The sequence below is a fragment of the Aedes albopictus genome, chromosome 1 (assembly GCF_035046485.1).
Source record: "Aedes albopictus strain Foshan chromosome 1, AalbF5, whole genome shotgun sequence".
NCBI lineage: Eukaryota > Metazoa > Arthropoda > Insecta > Diptera > Culicidae > Aedes > Aedes albopictus.
Genome location: NC_085136.1, coordinates 287,415,326 through 287,425,301, shown reverse-complemented (window position 1 = coordinate 287,425,301; position 9,976 = coordinate 287,415,326). Strand labels below are relative to the sequence as shown.

At 41.2% G+C, this 9,976-nt stretch overlaps 1 long non-coding RNA gene across 1 annotated transcript; it reads right to left on the bottom strand.

The window, feature by feature from the left end:
* Positions 1 to 431: 431 nt before the first annotated feature.
* LOC109419891 (uncharacterized) lies at positions 432 to 1,329 on the bottom strand. The gene is made up of 3 exons (XR_009997376.1): positions 734 to 1,329; positions 609 to 678; positions 432 to 540 (listed from the first exon to the last, which is right to left on the bottom strand). It is a non-coding gene; the product is annotated as an uncharacterized LOC109419891 (long non-coding RNA).
* Between the last annotated feature and the right edge of the window lie 8,647 nt (positions 1,330 to 9,976).

Below are 9,976 nucleotides of genomic sequence, written 5' to 3'. Positions count from 1 at the left end.
TGCGTGTGTCATACTCGATCGGTGTCTTTCGGTACATGAGATTGGAGGTACCGGGACCATTCATGGATACACTGGTTGGTTGTGATGAGAACGTCTCATGCGCATGGACAATCACAAAACAGAGAAATGCATGCAAGTACTCACTACCTAGGGTTTACGTGGTCTTCGATGGAATGTGAGGAGATGGCGGCGGCACGCGGAGCTTCTTGGCTTACTCCGGCCCACTTCGCTCACGGTTGTAAGCGTCACCTACGGATTTTCTCTCTCTCACCCTCGGCGCGTGGGCTTACGCGAGTACGCGGCACATGCGTACGTACGGCGCAACAAAACGTATTCGTTGTCGTTGGTTGTTGGCGGTTTCCCCGTCGTTCGGAGCGGGAATAAAACTGATTGGGCTTGCCTGTCCAGGGCGCGATTTTTGACGAGACGCGGCCCTCTTTCGGCCACGTGTGCCCCGGGACCTTCGATGCCGATCGATGGGGTCAAAAGCGGTCTCTAGTGGGATGGTGGTGTAACGGCAAATGCCCGGCTGCCACGAACCTATTGAATGGAATATGCACGCACATGGTTGGGACACATTTCGCAATACGGTCTATAGCACACATTACCTTAAACGCACTCAATTCACGCACTTTGCCGCCACTTAATCGACTACAATTTCGCTATGTCGAATTCTATCTAAAGGGAAAAGTAATTAATTACTATCTAACTAGGGCCACCATATCGTCACTACCTTCCAAATTACACCACGACGCGGCACAAAATTTCCGACCACTTTTGCCTCTTCCACGGATCGAATCGAAGTGGCTGATTGAAATTGAAGGAAGCCTCAGATAGTCGCGTTTCCAGGGTCATCATCTCTGAAGGTCGCGAATCTGCCCGAAGGTAGATTCCCGATCATTAACTGCTCGCAATTGTGCACACGTAATTTAGGTGACCTCGCGACATCTCTTTCTGTCAGTCTATTCAATTCCCCCCAGTCAAGTTTCTCTCCGTAGTTTGGACGGATTGCTCAGAGCCGAAATGCAAAGGTCAATGCATCTTCAAAGGAAGCCTTCGCAGGTTGTTGCCCGCTAAATGGATAATTTCGTTTAGCATCATGACGCGCGGTTGGCTTGGGTCTCAGAAGTTTAGCGCGTGTAACTGGTAGTTGGGAACTCAGAAATAGACCGTATGTCAGATGCAACTCTTAGAAGCAGAAATGATTGATCTTGTGTAGCGGTGATTAGATACATGAATAAATTTAGAAAACGAATTTACATGCATTTTAATGATGAAAATAAAAAAACATATATAATAAGATTTTTACAGTGAAACATTATGAATGCAAAAGCGTACTTGCTACAAATGGTGTACATATAATAGGGACAAACAATCAAAATTTGAGATTCTTTGATGCACTCTATGAAAAGTTACAGCATGTTGATTTTTTTTTGTGAGAGAAAAAAAAAATTTGTATATCCCAAACATTTCGGGCATCCCCTGTATATTGCTTAACAGTTTCAGAAAAGTGATTCGGCAAAATAACGACAAAAAAGCGATCAACTTTATCTCGTTCTACGGTACCCGACCCTGCTTTATCCTGATCCAAATCCCATTGGTCAATAAGTGGCATCTGTATAGCAGCAGCCAGCGTGCTGCTTCTACTGGTTTCTAAGCGAGCAACAAAAGATGCTTTCCTTACAACCATCGCAACGCAACAACGTGTTGGGAGGCGGTCCAATCAAGACACTTTGTCGCCATCGTCGTCCTCGCCGACCACCAACCACCGTTTTCTATTAATAAGTGTCGTCTAATCCGGACGGACGCCGCCATACATGTGAGGGAGGATGTGGGTTCGCCGAATGGAGCGCAAACCGAAGGAGAAGTTTTGCCAAGTCGATTGGGTATCATTTTTCATCGGAATGGCTCTTGTCTAATGAAAACGGTCGATGTCGCTTTGCCGGTGTGGAGGAACGTCGTCTCCGCCGACGCCGCGCCGCTGTGGCTAATTAATTGGTAGCCGGGAATGGCTGTATTTGTGCGGACGGACGGAAGCTGCTGCCGCAAGCAGGGCACCTTGCAGAGCATTAGGCGATAGAATCGTCTGGCATCCTCGAATGATTAATTTTTACCGGAGAGACGACGACGGGAGAAAAAATCATTGTCAGCATAAGATCGTCATGAGTTATAGTAAATGTGAACGAGCAGATTCGTTTTTGCGGATCAAATGGCATGAGCCAGTCAACTACCGTGCGACTTCATTGCATTGAAACCACGGCCTTAGGCTTGATTGCTTGTGATTTGAAAATTATGAAACCAGGTTATCGACTCGTTCAGTTTCAAATCCCGGCACTTCCGTAAGAAGTACACACAGTTATCCGGAACAGAAACAAAATTTGAAAATATGACAAAAATTACCGCTGTGATTGTATTTCAACAAAGTTGAACAACAGTTAGCTCGTGTGATGTTTGAAATTCTGAAAAGAACTGATTACAGACCCAAACTATTCCCCTCAAGCTTACCGTCTCATCGAATGGAATTGATAACAAAGCATTTCAGCAACATAAATCATGATAACTTCGTTTTGCTAAATAATCTATCATCATTTTCCCTTAGGCGGTGCTCGATGGTACCCTCCCACCTCGATAGGATTTTATTCAGCATGGCGATGGCATTGATTGAAAACCAAACAAGGCTCTTCGTACCCCATTCACTATCACTATCATCATCATCTTTTTCGCCATCGTTACTATCGTGTTCGCTTTGGACAAAGACAACCCTAGAAAAGGAACGGACCTTGGGTAGTACGATATTCCAACGTATATTTAGTTATATTATCCGATGTGGTTGGAGGTTTAAAGCCGCGCGTCGATGAGTGGATAGGTGGGTGGTAGCAAAGCGAACAAACGCGATCCAACCAGCCCAGAAGAACCCTCGGGGAACCGGTCGGTAATATGAATGGCGTTGGTTCTCCGCACCCGTCGATAATGGTGGTTCACAGCATGGAAGGGAAAACTATAGACTGGGGGAAAAAACCGAGTGAAAAATGACTAGTTACACCGATCATCAATTACATGGTATTAACTACGATGACGACGCTGGACGAGGAACGGAAGGGAGAGGCGGGGATAAATTGAACAAGGTTTCCCCAGCGAATGGAAATGTAATTTATTTCGATAATGGTAATGTAAATCGATTCGCGATTTTTTCTGTGCTTCAGAAACTATTAAAAAGTGCACGCGGTGGAAGCTTACTGTAAGGAAGCCAATATGAAGCTCTCGAATAGTACAGCAGTTGCACTTGAAAAAGGAGAGGATTGAAGTTCAATGTGGGTGGAAAGAATAACTTACACGCGAACCTGAGCTTTTGTTATTTGCAATCAATCCAAGTTCATCAAATCACTCACATCTACACAAAATTGTATTCTGAAAGAAATTAACAATATAAGCAAAAAGACACAATAGCAATACAGACGTCCTTTATCTACTATGACACAGACAAAACCTATAAATCATTTACTTTTTCATCAACTCATAACCATTTTCTCCCACCAAACTTTTGTAAAGGGTATATGAAGAGAACCTAATTTTCTTCTGCAAAAGGTTGTAACTCGAATACGGTTAGTTTAATTGAATGATTTCTTCAAATAAAAAAAACAGTGGGAGTTATTGTTATGTTAGATGTCCTATAATTTCAATGCTCCAAAAACCTTACCGTTCGATTTTTTTCTGTAGTAAGCCTTAAAATTTGCTTAGTGGCCAAGGTAGTCAAAAGCTTCTAACTATTTTTCCTTGATGTTGGATTTATTTATTTTTTATTTTTATTTATTTATTAGAAACACATGACTTAAGACTACTGTCTTTTCTTTGCCAAAGCGGTTAAAATTACATACTTAAAACATTTACAAAAAAGTTTCTTACAACACGTGACAATCAAACATTGCATTTTTTAAACTTACAATTGGTTGAAAAATGTAGTGCAGCCTTTCTTGAACATTGCTTCCGAGCAAATACGTTTTAAATCAGGTGGTAAGGAGCTCCAAAAAACCACACCGTTCACAAAAAATGATTCATCGTATAGCGCAGTGTTGTGCATAGGGGCAGTTAAGCTCATTATTCAACTTCAAGTTTAGAAGACAAAGTCGTATTCATATTCATGTAAACTATATCGGCGAACATAAAGTAGGGCAACAGCAATGATTTGAACAACTGTAGTTTTGTATGCACTGGCATTTCCTTCGTCACAGCGAGTGAGTTTTTGGAGGCAAAGTGTACAGGCCGCTTTTTAGGAATTCAGTGTGCGGTGGACGCGTCGTGGCTCGAGTCGGTTCCGAATTTTTCGCTTCCCGTCGGCGCCAGTTCCCAATACAGTGTTAAATAAATTATTGGAACTGATGTAAGAGCAAACAAGAAATGGTTTTAGAAGAGTAACTTTGACAGAAAAGCCTATAGTTTGAAGAAGGGCAAATCACTCCAAAACAAAAAATTGATGTGAACTCAAACCTTTCAAACTTCACAATACAATTAAATCTATTATGTTATTTAATTATTGTATTGTTAACCCATGCACTTTTACCGGTCTGTACATTTCTTCCCTTCCTACCTCCGCGTTCATGTCGCCGACAACTATATTTACGTCACGCGGCGAGCAACCATTGTATGTTTGCTCCAACTTCGCGTAGAACGCTTTGTGTGGGCAGTGAACGTTGATGATGTAGTAGTTGAAGAAACGGCTCTTAACTCTTAACATGTACTGTACATACTTGTGTCGATCAGCTGCCACCCGACCACACGTTGTCGCATCTTGCCCAACACTATAAATCTTGTTCCCAGTTCATTGATGGTTTCACAGCTTTGGTAGAAAGTAGCCGTTCGATGCCCGCTTTTTCACACTTTCTGTCCAGTTCAACAAAGTTCCTGCAACGCCACGATGATGTCAAAGTTGCAAAGTTCTATGTTCCAAGTTTACAACCGTAGTCTTTATTTCGTCGCGTGGGTCTTTGCCGATTGTATCGAGTCGTATTTTCTCCTATGTTACTCGCAATGGGGATTTTTACGGGTGGCTTATTGGGCCTACGCCAACTGTTTCGCCGGAGGGCCATTGTGCCAGTTCTGTTTAACGCCCCAACCAACACTGGGACGATCACGCTGATAGGGCTACCACCTTGGATCTAGCTGGGCATGGTGCAGCGTTTCTTACTCAGCCGCTGGATGCCAGAACAGACGCTATTTGAGCCGCACCTCCTTAGTGAACAGACGCTCGGGTCGTACCTCCTCAATCTAGCTGAAGTCAGAAGGACAACAGTGCCCAGGCTGCACTACCAGCTAAGCACACAACTCTTAGCTGGCGGTCTTTGTCATCGCTTGACCCGTGGAAGCATGAGGTAGGAACTTGTGAGGACCAGAGCTATGTTGGACGCTCTCCTTTTCGACTTATCGTTTTGCAGCCCATTCTGGATGCGTTACGGAGGAGTTTTCGGGGGTTTCGGAGCGTCTCAGATGCATTATATCCCTTTCGGGACGGAGCGCAAAAACGTGAAATCTCCATACATAATACATATGGTTCAACTTTGGCTCTCCAGAACTCTTAGATTTCTCAACAAAACAACAATTATTTTTCCTCTAGCTTTAACTTCCTAGATAAAACAGAAATAAAAAATATGCGACAGATTAAACTTTTCCATGTTTTACAGTTGTTGTCCACTTTTTGTTTAACTTGTTGTGGTAAATCTCAGAGGCAACGTAAGCAAAAGTTTATTTGCGCACATACAAGTATAACCAATGATTGAATTATTGAAACAGTTTACAGAACATAAAACGAAGACTAAACAGATGAAAAAAAATACGCAAAACTGTTATCGCTCAACAGCACAATGATGCTGGTTCGTCACGAAACGGATATGGGGTCCGTATGGAATTAAGGAGGATTTGGCGGTTTGGCATTACGGGCCGAAAATTTCAGCCTTAGTAAGTTCATATTGACAGGGACGTTGAACGTATTCTACGCTGAACGTTTTAACGCTAGAGTGGTGCGCCTTGTTCCTAATATCCTAGGAGGGATAAGAATCGTCCAGGGAATCCTTAAGAAATTTTCTTCATAAATATTGCAAAGATTTTTTCCGAAATCTTCCAGGGATTCATTTAAAAGAGTCTTTTTAGCACCGACAGTACTGATGCACATACATTTGCGATGAATGTTACTAGTTTTTTTTTTCGGTTGCCGGTGTTGCTTGCAACCATTGGCGTAGCTAGGGGTGGTTCCAGGGGTGCCTGGCACCCTCTAGAACAAATTTGGCACCCCCTAGAATTTTTCCTTGACAGCCATCTAAAATTTAAAACTTTACACAATAATTCTTATATTTATAAATAGCACAAAACTTATACACCCGGAATTACTTATATCGCTTTTGTACGTTTTGGCGATTTGGATATTTTGTGAGAACAATCAACAGACTTCTCCATGGATTCATCAAGAAATACCTCTATCTATTCATACAGTGGTTTCCCCTAGGTTTCCCTTTATGGGTTCCTTACGATATTTCTTCTTAGGATTCTCAAGGTAGTCCTGATGGAGTTATACAGACTAGAAATTTCTGCAGAGATTCATCCAACAATTTCTCCTAGGATTTCTTTAGAAATTCTTACTATGATACTTCTCTAAATTCTTTTAGGGTTTCCTCCAAAAAATTCTATTGGGATTCATGCAGGATACCTGCTGGGATTATTCAAGACAATCTTCGGTGATTCATCCAGGAATTCCTTTAGAGATTTTATCCAGAGATTCTTCCAGAAATTTCTCAAGGGATTCCTCCAGGAGCTCCTATCCTAATAAACGAACACCATATACGAACCGTATTGTAGACGGTTCAACAATACCGCATACTGTTCAAATTGTATCTCGAATGGGTGGTTAAGCACATCTTGTGGTTATAGTTTATGCGGGTATTTACCTTCCTCTGGTAATTCTAGCTAGGATTCCTCAAGCAATTTCTGCTGCGATTCTTCCAGAATTCCAGAACTTCTCCAAAAAATCTCTCAGTGTTATCTTCAGAATTCTACTAGGGATTCCACTAGAGATTTCTTTAATTTCTATTGGGATTTTTTTAAAAAATCTCTTCGGTGACTCCTCCAGGGATTTCTTCAAGATTTATCCAGGACTTTCTCCAGAGGTTCTTCCAGAAACTCCACATGGGATTTCTCCAAGAACTTCTATTGACCTTCCTCCATGAATTCCAGCTGGAATTCTTCAAGCAATTCCCATTAGGATTCTTTCAGAAATACTTCTAGGGATTTCTCCTCGCATACTAACTTGCTCCAATACTTTCGGATTATCTTCCTAAGATTCCTCTAGAAATTACTCCTGCGATTCCATCAGGGATTCTTCCAGTATACTTCTACCCAGGCTTGTCCGCACTGAGCGCATGAAAATTCTGCTCTTTGGATTAACACCATCAAGCACATCATAAATTAGAAATCTTTTCATCTTATCAGATAGAAGGATGTTGAAATATTGTAAATGTCATTTCGAACTGTCAAAAAACTGCACCGCAGCGCCGCACGGGCCGTTCAAAGTGAAATTCACTAGAGTGTTTTCACCCGGGTGAAAATCTCTTTGCGCGCTCCGTGTGGCTCTGCGGTGCGGTTTTTTGACAGTTCGAAATGACATTTACAATATTTCAACATCCTTCTATCTGATAAGATGAAAAGATTTCTAATTTATGATGTGCTCGATGGTGTAAATCCAAAGAGCAGAATTTTCATGCGCTCAGTGCGGACAAGCCTGCTTCTACCGATTATTTCGAGGAGAACTGTAGGTATTCCTCGAGGAACTTCTCTTAGGATTCCTCCGGCATTCCTGATTCTAGGATTTTTCTAGAAAAAAATCATCCAGGAATTCATCCAGAAAATCCAGATAAGATCATTCAAAACTATCTTCCTGGAATTATTCCAGAAGTTCCTCCGGTGGTTCCTCAATGCACATCTTCAGAGTTTTTATCCAGGAATTCTAGCTGAGATCCCCAAGCAATTGCAACTGTGGTTCTACCAGCAATTCTTCATAGGACTCCTCAAGAAGTTCTTACTGTAATACCTTCAGGAGTTTTTGCTGGGATTATTTATGGCAATATTTGAGAGGTTCTTCCAAAAGTTCCTACAGTGAATCCTCCAGAGATTCCTTCAACAATTTTCCATGGATTCATTCAGTGATATCTCATGGTGTTCGTCTAGGAGGACGCCTCCAGAAATTCTAACTGTGGTACTTCAAAAATTATGCTACGGATTGTCTAGAGCTTTCTCCTGTTTTTTTTTGCTGGTATCTTTCCAGGCAATCTTCCTGGAATTCTTGCAGAAATTCCTTCGGTTGTTCTTCCAGGAATTTCTCCAGAGATTTTATCCAAAGGTTCCTCCAGAAATTCCTCGTGGAATTCCTGCAGAAAATCCTTTTGGCCTTCCCCCAAGAATACCTTAAACAACTCCTCCTACGGTTCTTCCCGAAATTCTCACTATGATGCTTCCAGAAACTCTTCTAGTGATTCCTATATGAATTCTTCCGAAAAATCTTCCTGAGATTACTTCAGAAATTCATCCTGCGATGCCTTCAGGGCCTTCTCTATAGAATCGCATAGAGAATCGAGACTTCTCTAGGTATTCCAAGGATTTTTTCTTCGAATACCCCAGGCATTCTTGATAGTTTCTCTAGAAATACCTGTATAGTTTCCTCCAGCAATTTCTCCTAGGATTTCTGCCGAAGTTTCCACATTGATACAGCCAAGAATCCTTCTAAGAATACTTCATGAGATTTTTTCTTCAAAAGCTCTCCAGTGATCCATATGGGAATTTTAATCCACGATATTATATCCAAGGATTCCCCCATAAATTTCTCATGTGATTCCTCCAGGAATTCTTCTTGGCCTTCCTCCAAGAATTCCAGCTGGATTTCTCAAGCTATTCTGCTGTGGTTCTTCCAGCAGTTCTTCCTAGGACTCCTCCAGAAATTCTTACTGTAATACCTCCCGGAATTCTTCTAGGGATTATTTTGAGAAATATTCATGGATTCCTTCAAAAACTTGCTTGAATTATTCAAGGCAATCTTCCTATGAGCCTTGCAGAAGTTCCTTCGGTGTTTACTCCTGGAAATCCTAAAGAATTTTTTTCATGGGATTTCTCCAAATATTTCTCATTCGATTCCGCCAGGAACTCCTATTAACTTTCATCCAGGGGAAAGTTTTAAATCAGTACAACGTTTCGAATTTTCAATAAAAAAAATATATTTTTAAAATATAGCGCGTTTAAATTTGTGGGCTTATTTTTCTAGCAACACAGTATATCATTATACTAAGAAATTGAGGGTGGATCGGCATTTCCTAGTGTAGAATTAGCAATAGTTAAAATACACGGTAATATTGCATCTTGCTTTGTTTTTTTAGCTTACCGTGCAAATGTTCAATCGACAAAAATATTTCGACACTGATTTTTCATGAGTACCTAACTGACATTTTCGAATTCTCTTCATCGATCCTCTCTTTGTGTTATTACAGAATGTATATTGAGTTTTCCAAAGATTTTTTGGATGAAATGCGAAGAAGACGACTACATCTTGCTATAGAAATGAAAAGAATAATGATTTTGTTTGTTTTGATCAAGTTATTAGCGAAAAAGAGAGTCGATGAAGAGAAATCGATCAAGTCAGTCAGGCCCTTATGAAAAATCATTGTCGATTTGTTCACACGTCAAACACCAAAGAAAGTAGCAAGTAAACAAACCGATTATTCCATGCACCACCCAAAAAGTGTAACCGACGCTTAAAATTTCTAGCAGCGAAACGAACAAATGTATGCTGAAATCGGTGGGAACATATTGTGATGTGACAAAAAATTTCTGCAGGGGGTCGAATACGGTGCAAAAAAAAAAACAATAAAAACTAAAGGTATTTCCTTTTACAAAAAAGCAAAACAACCTGGAAGCCTTCGAAACTGGTACCCCCTAGACACTCCCT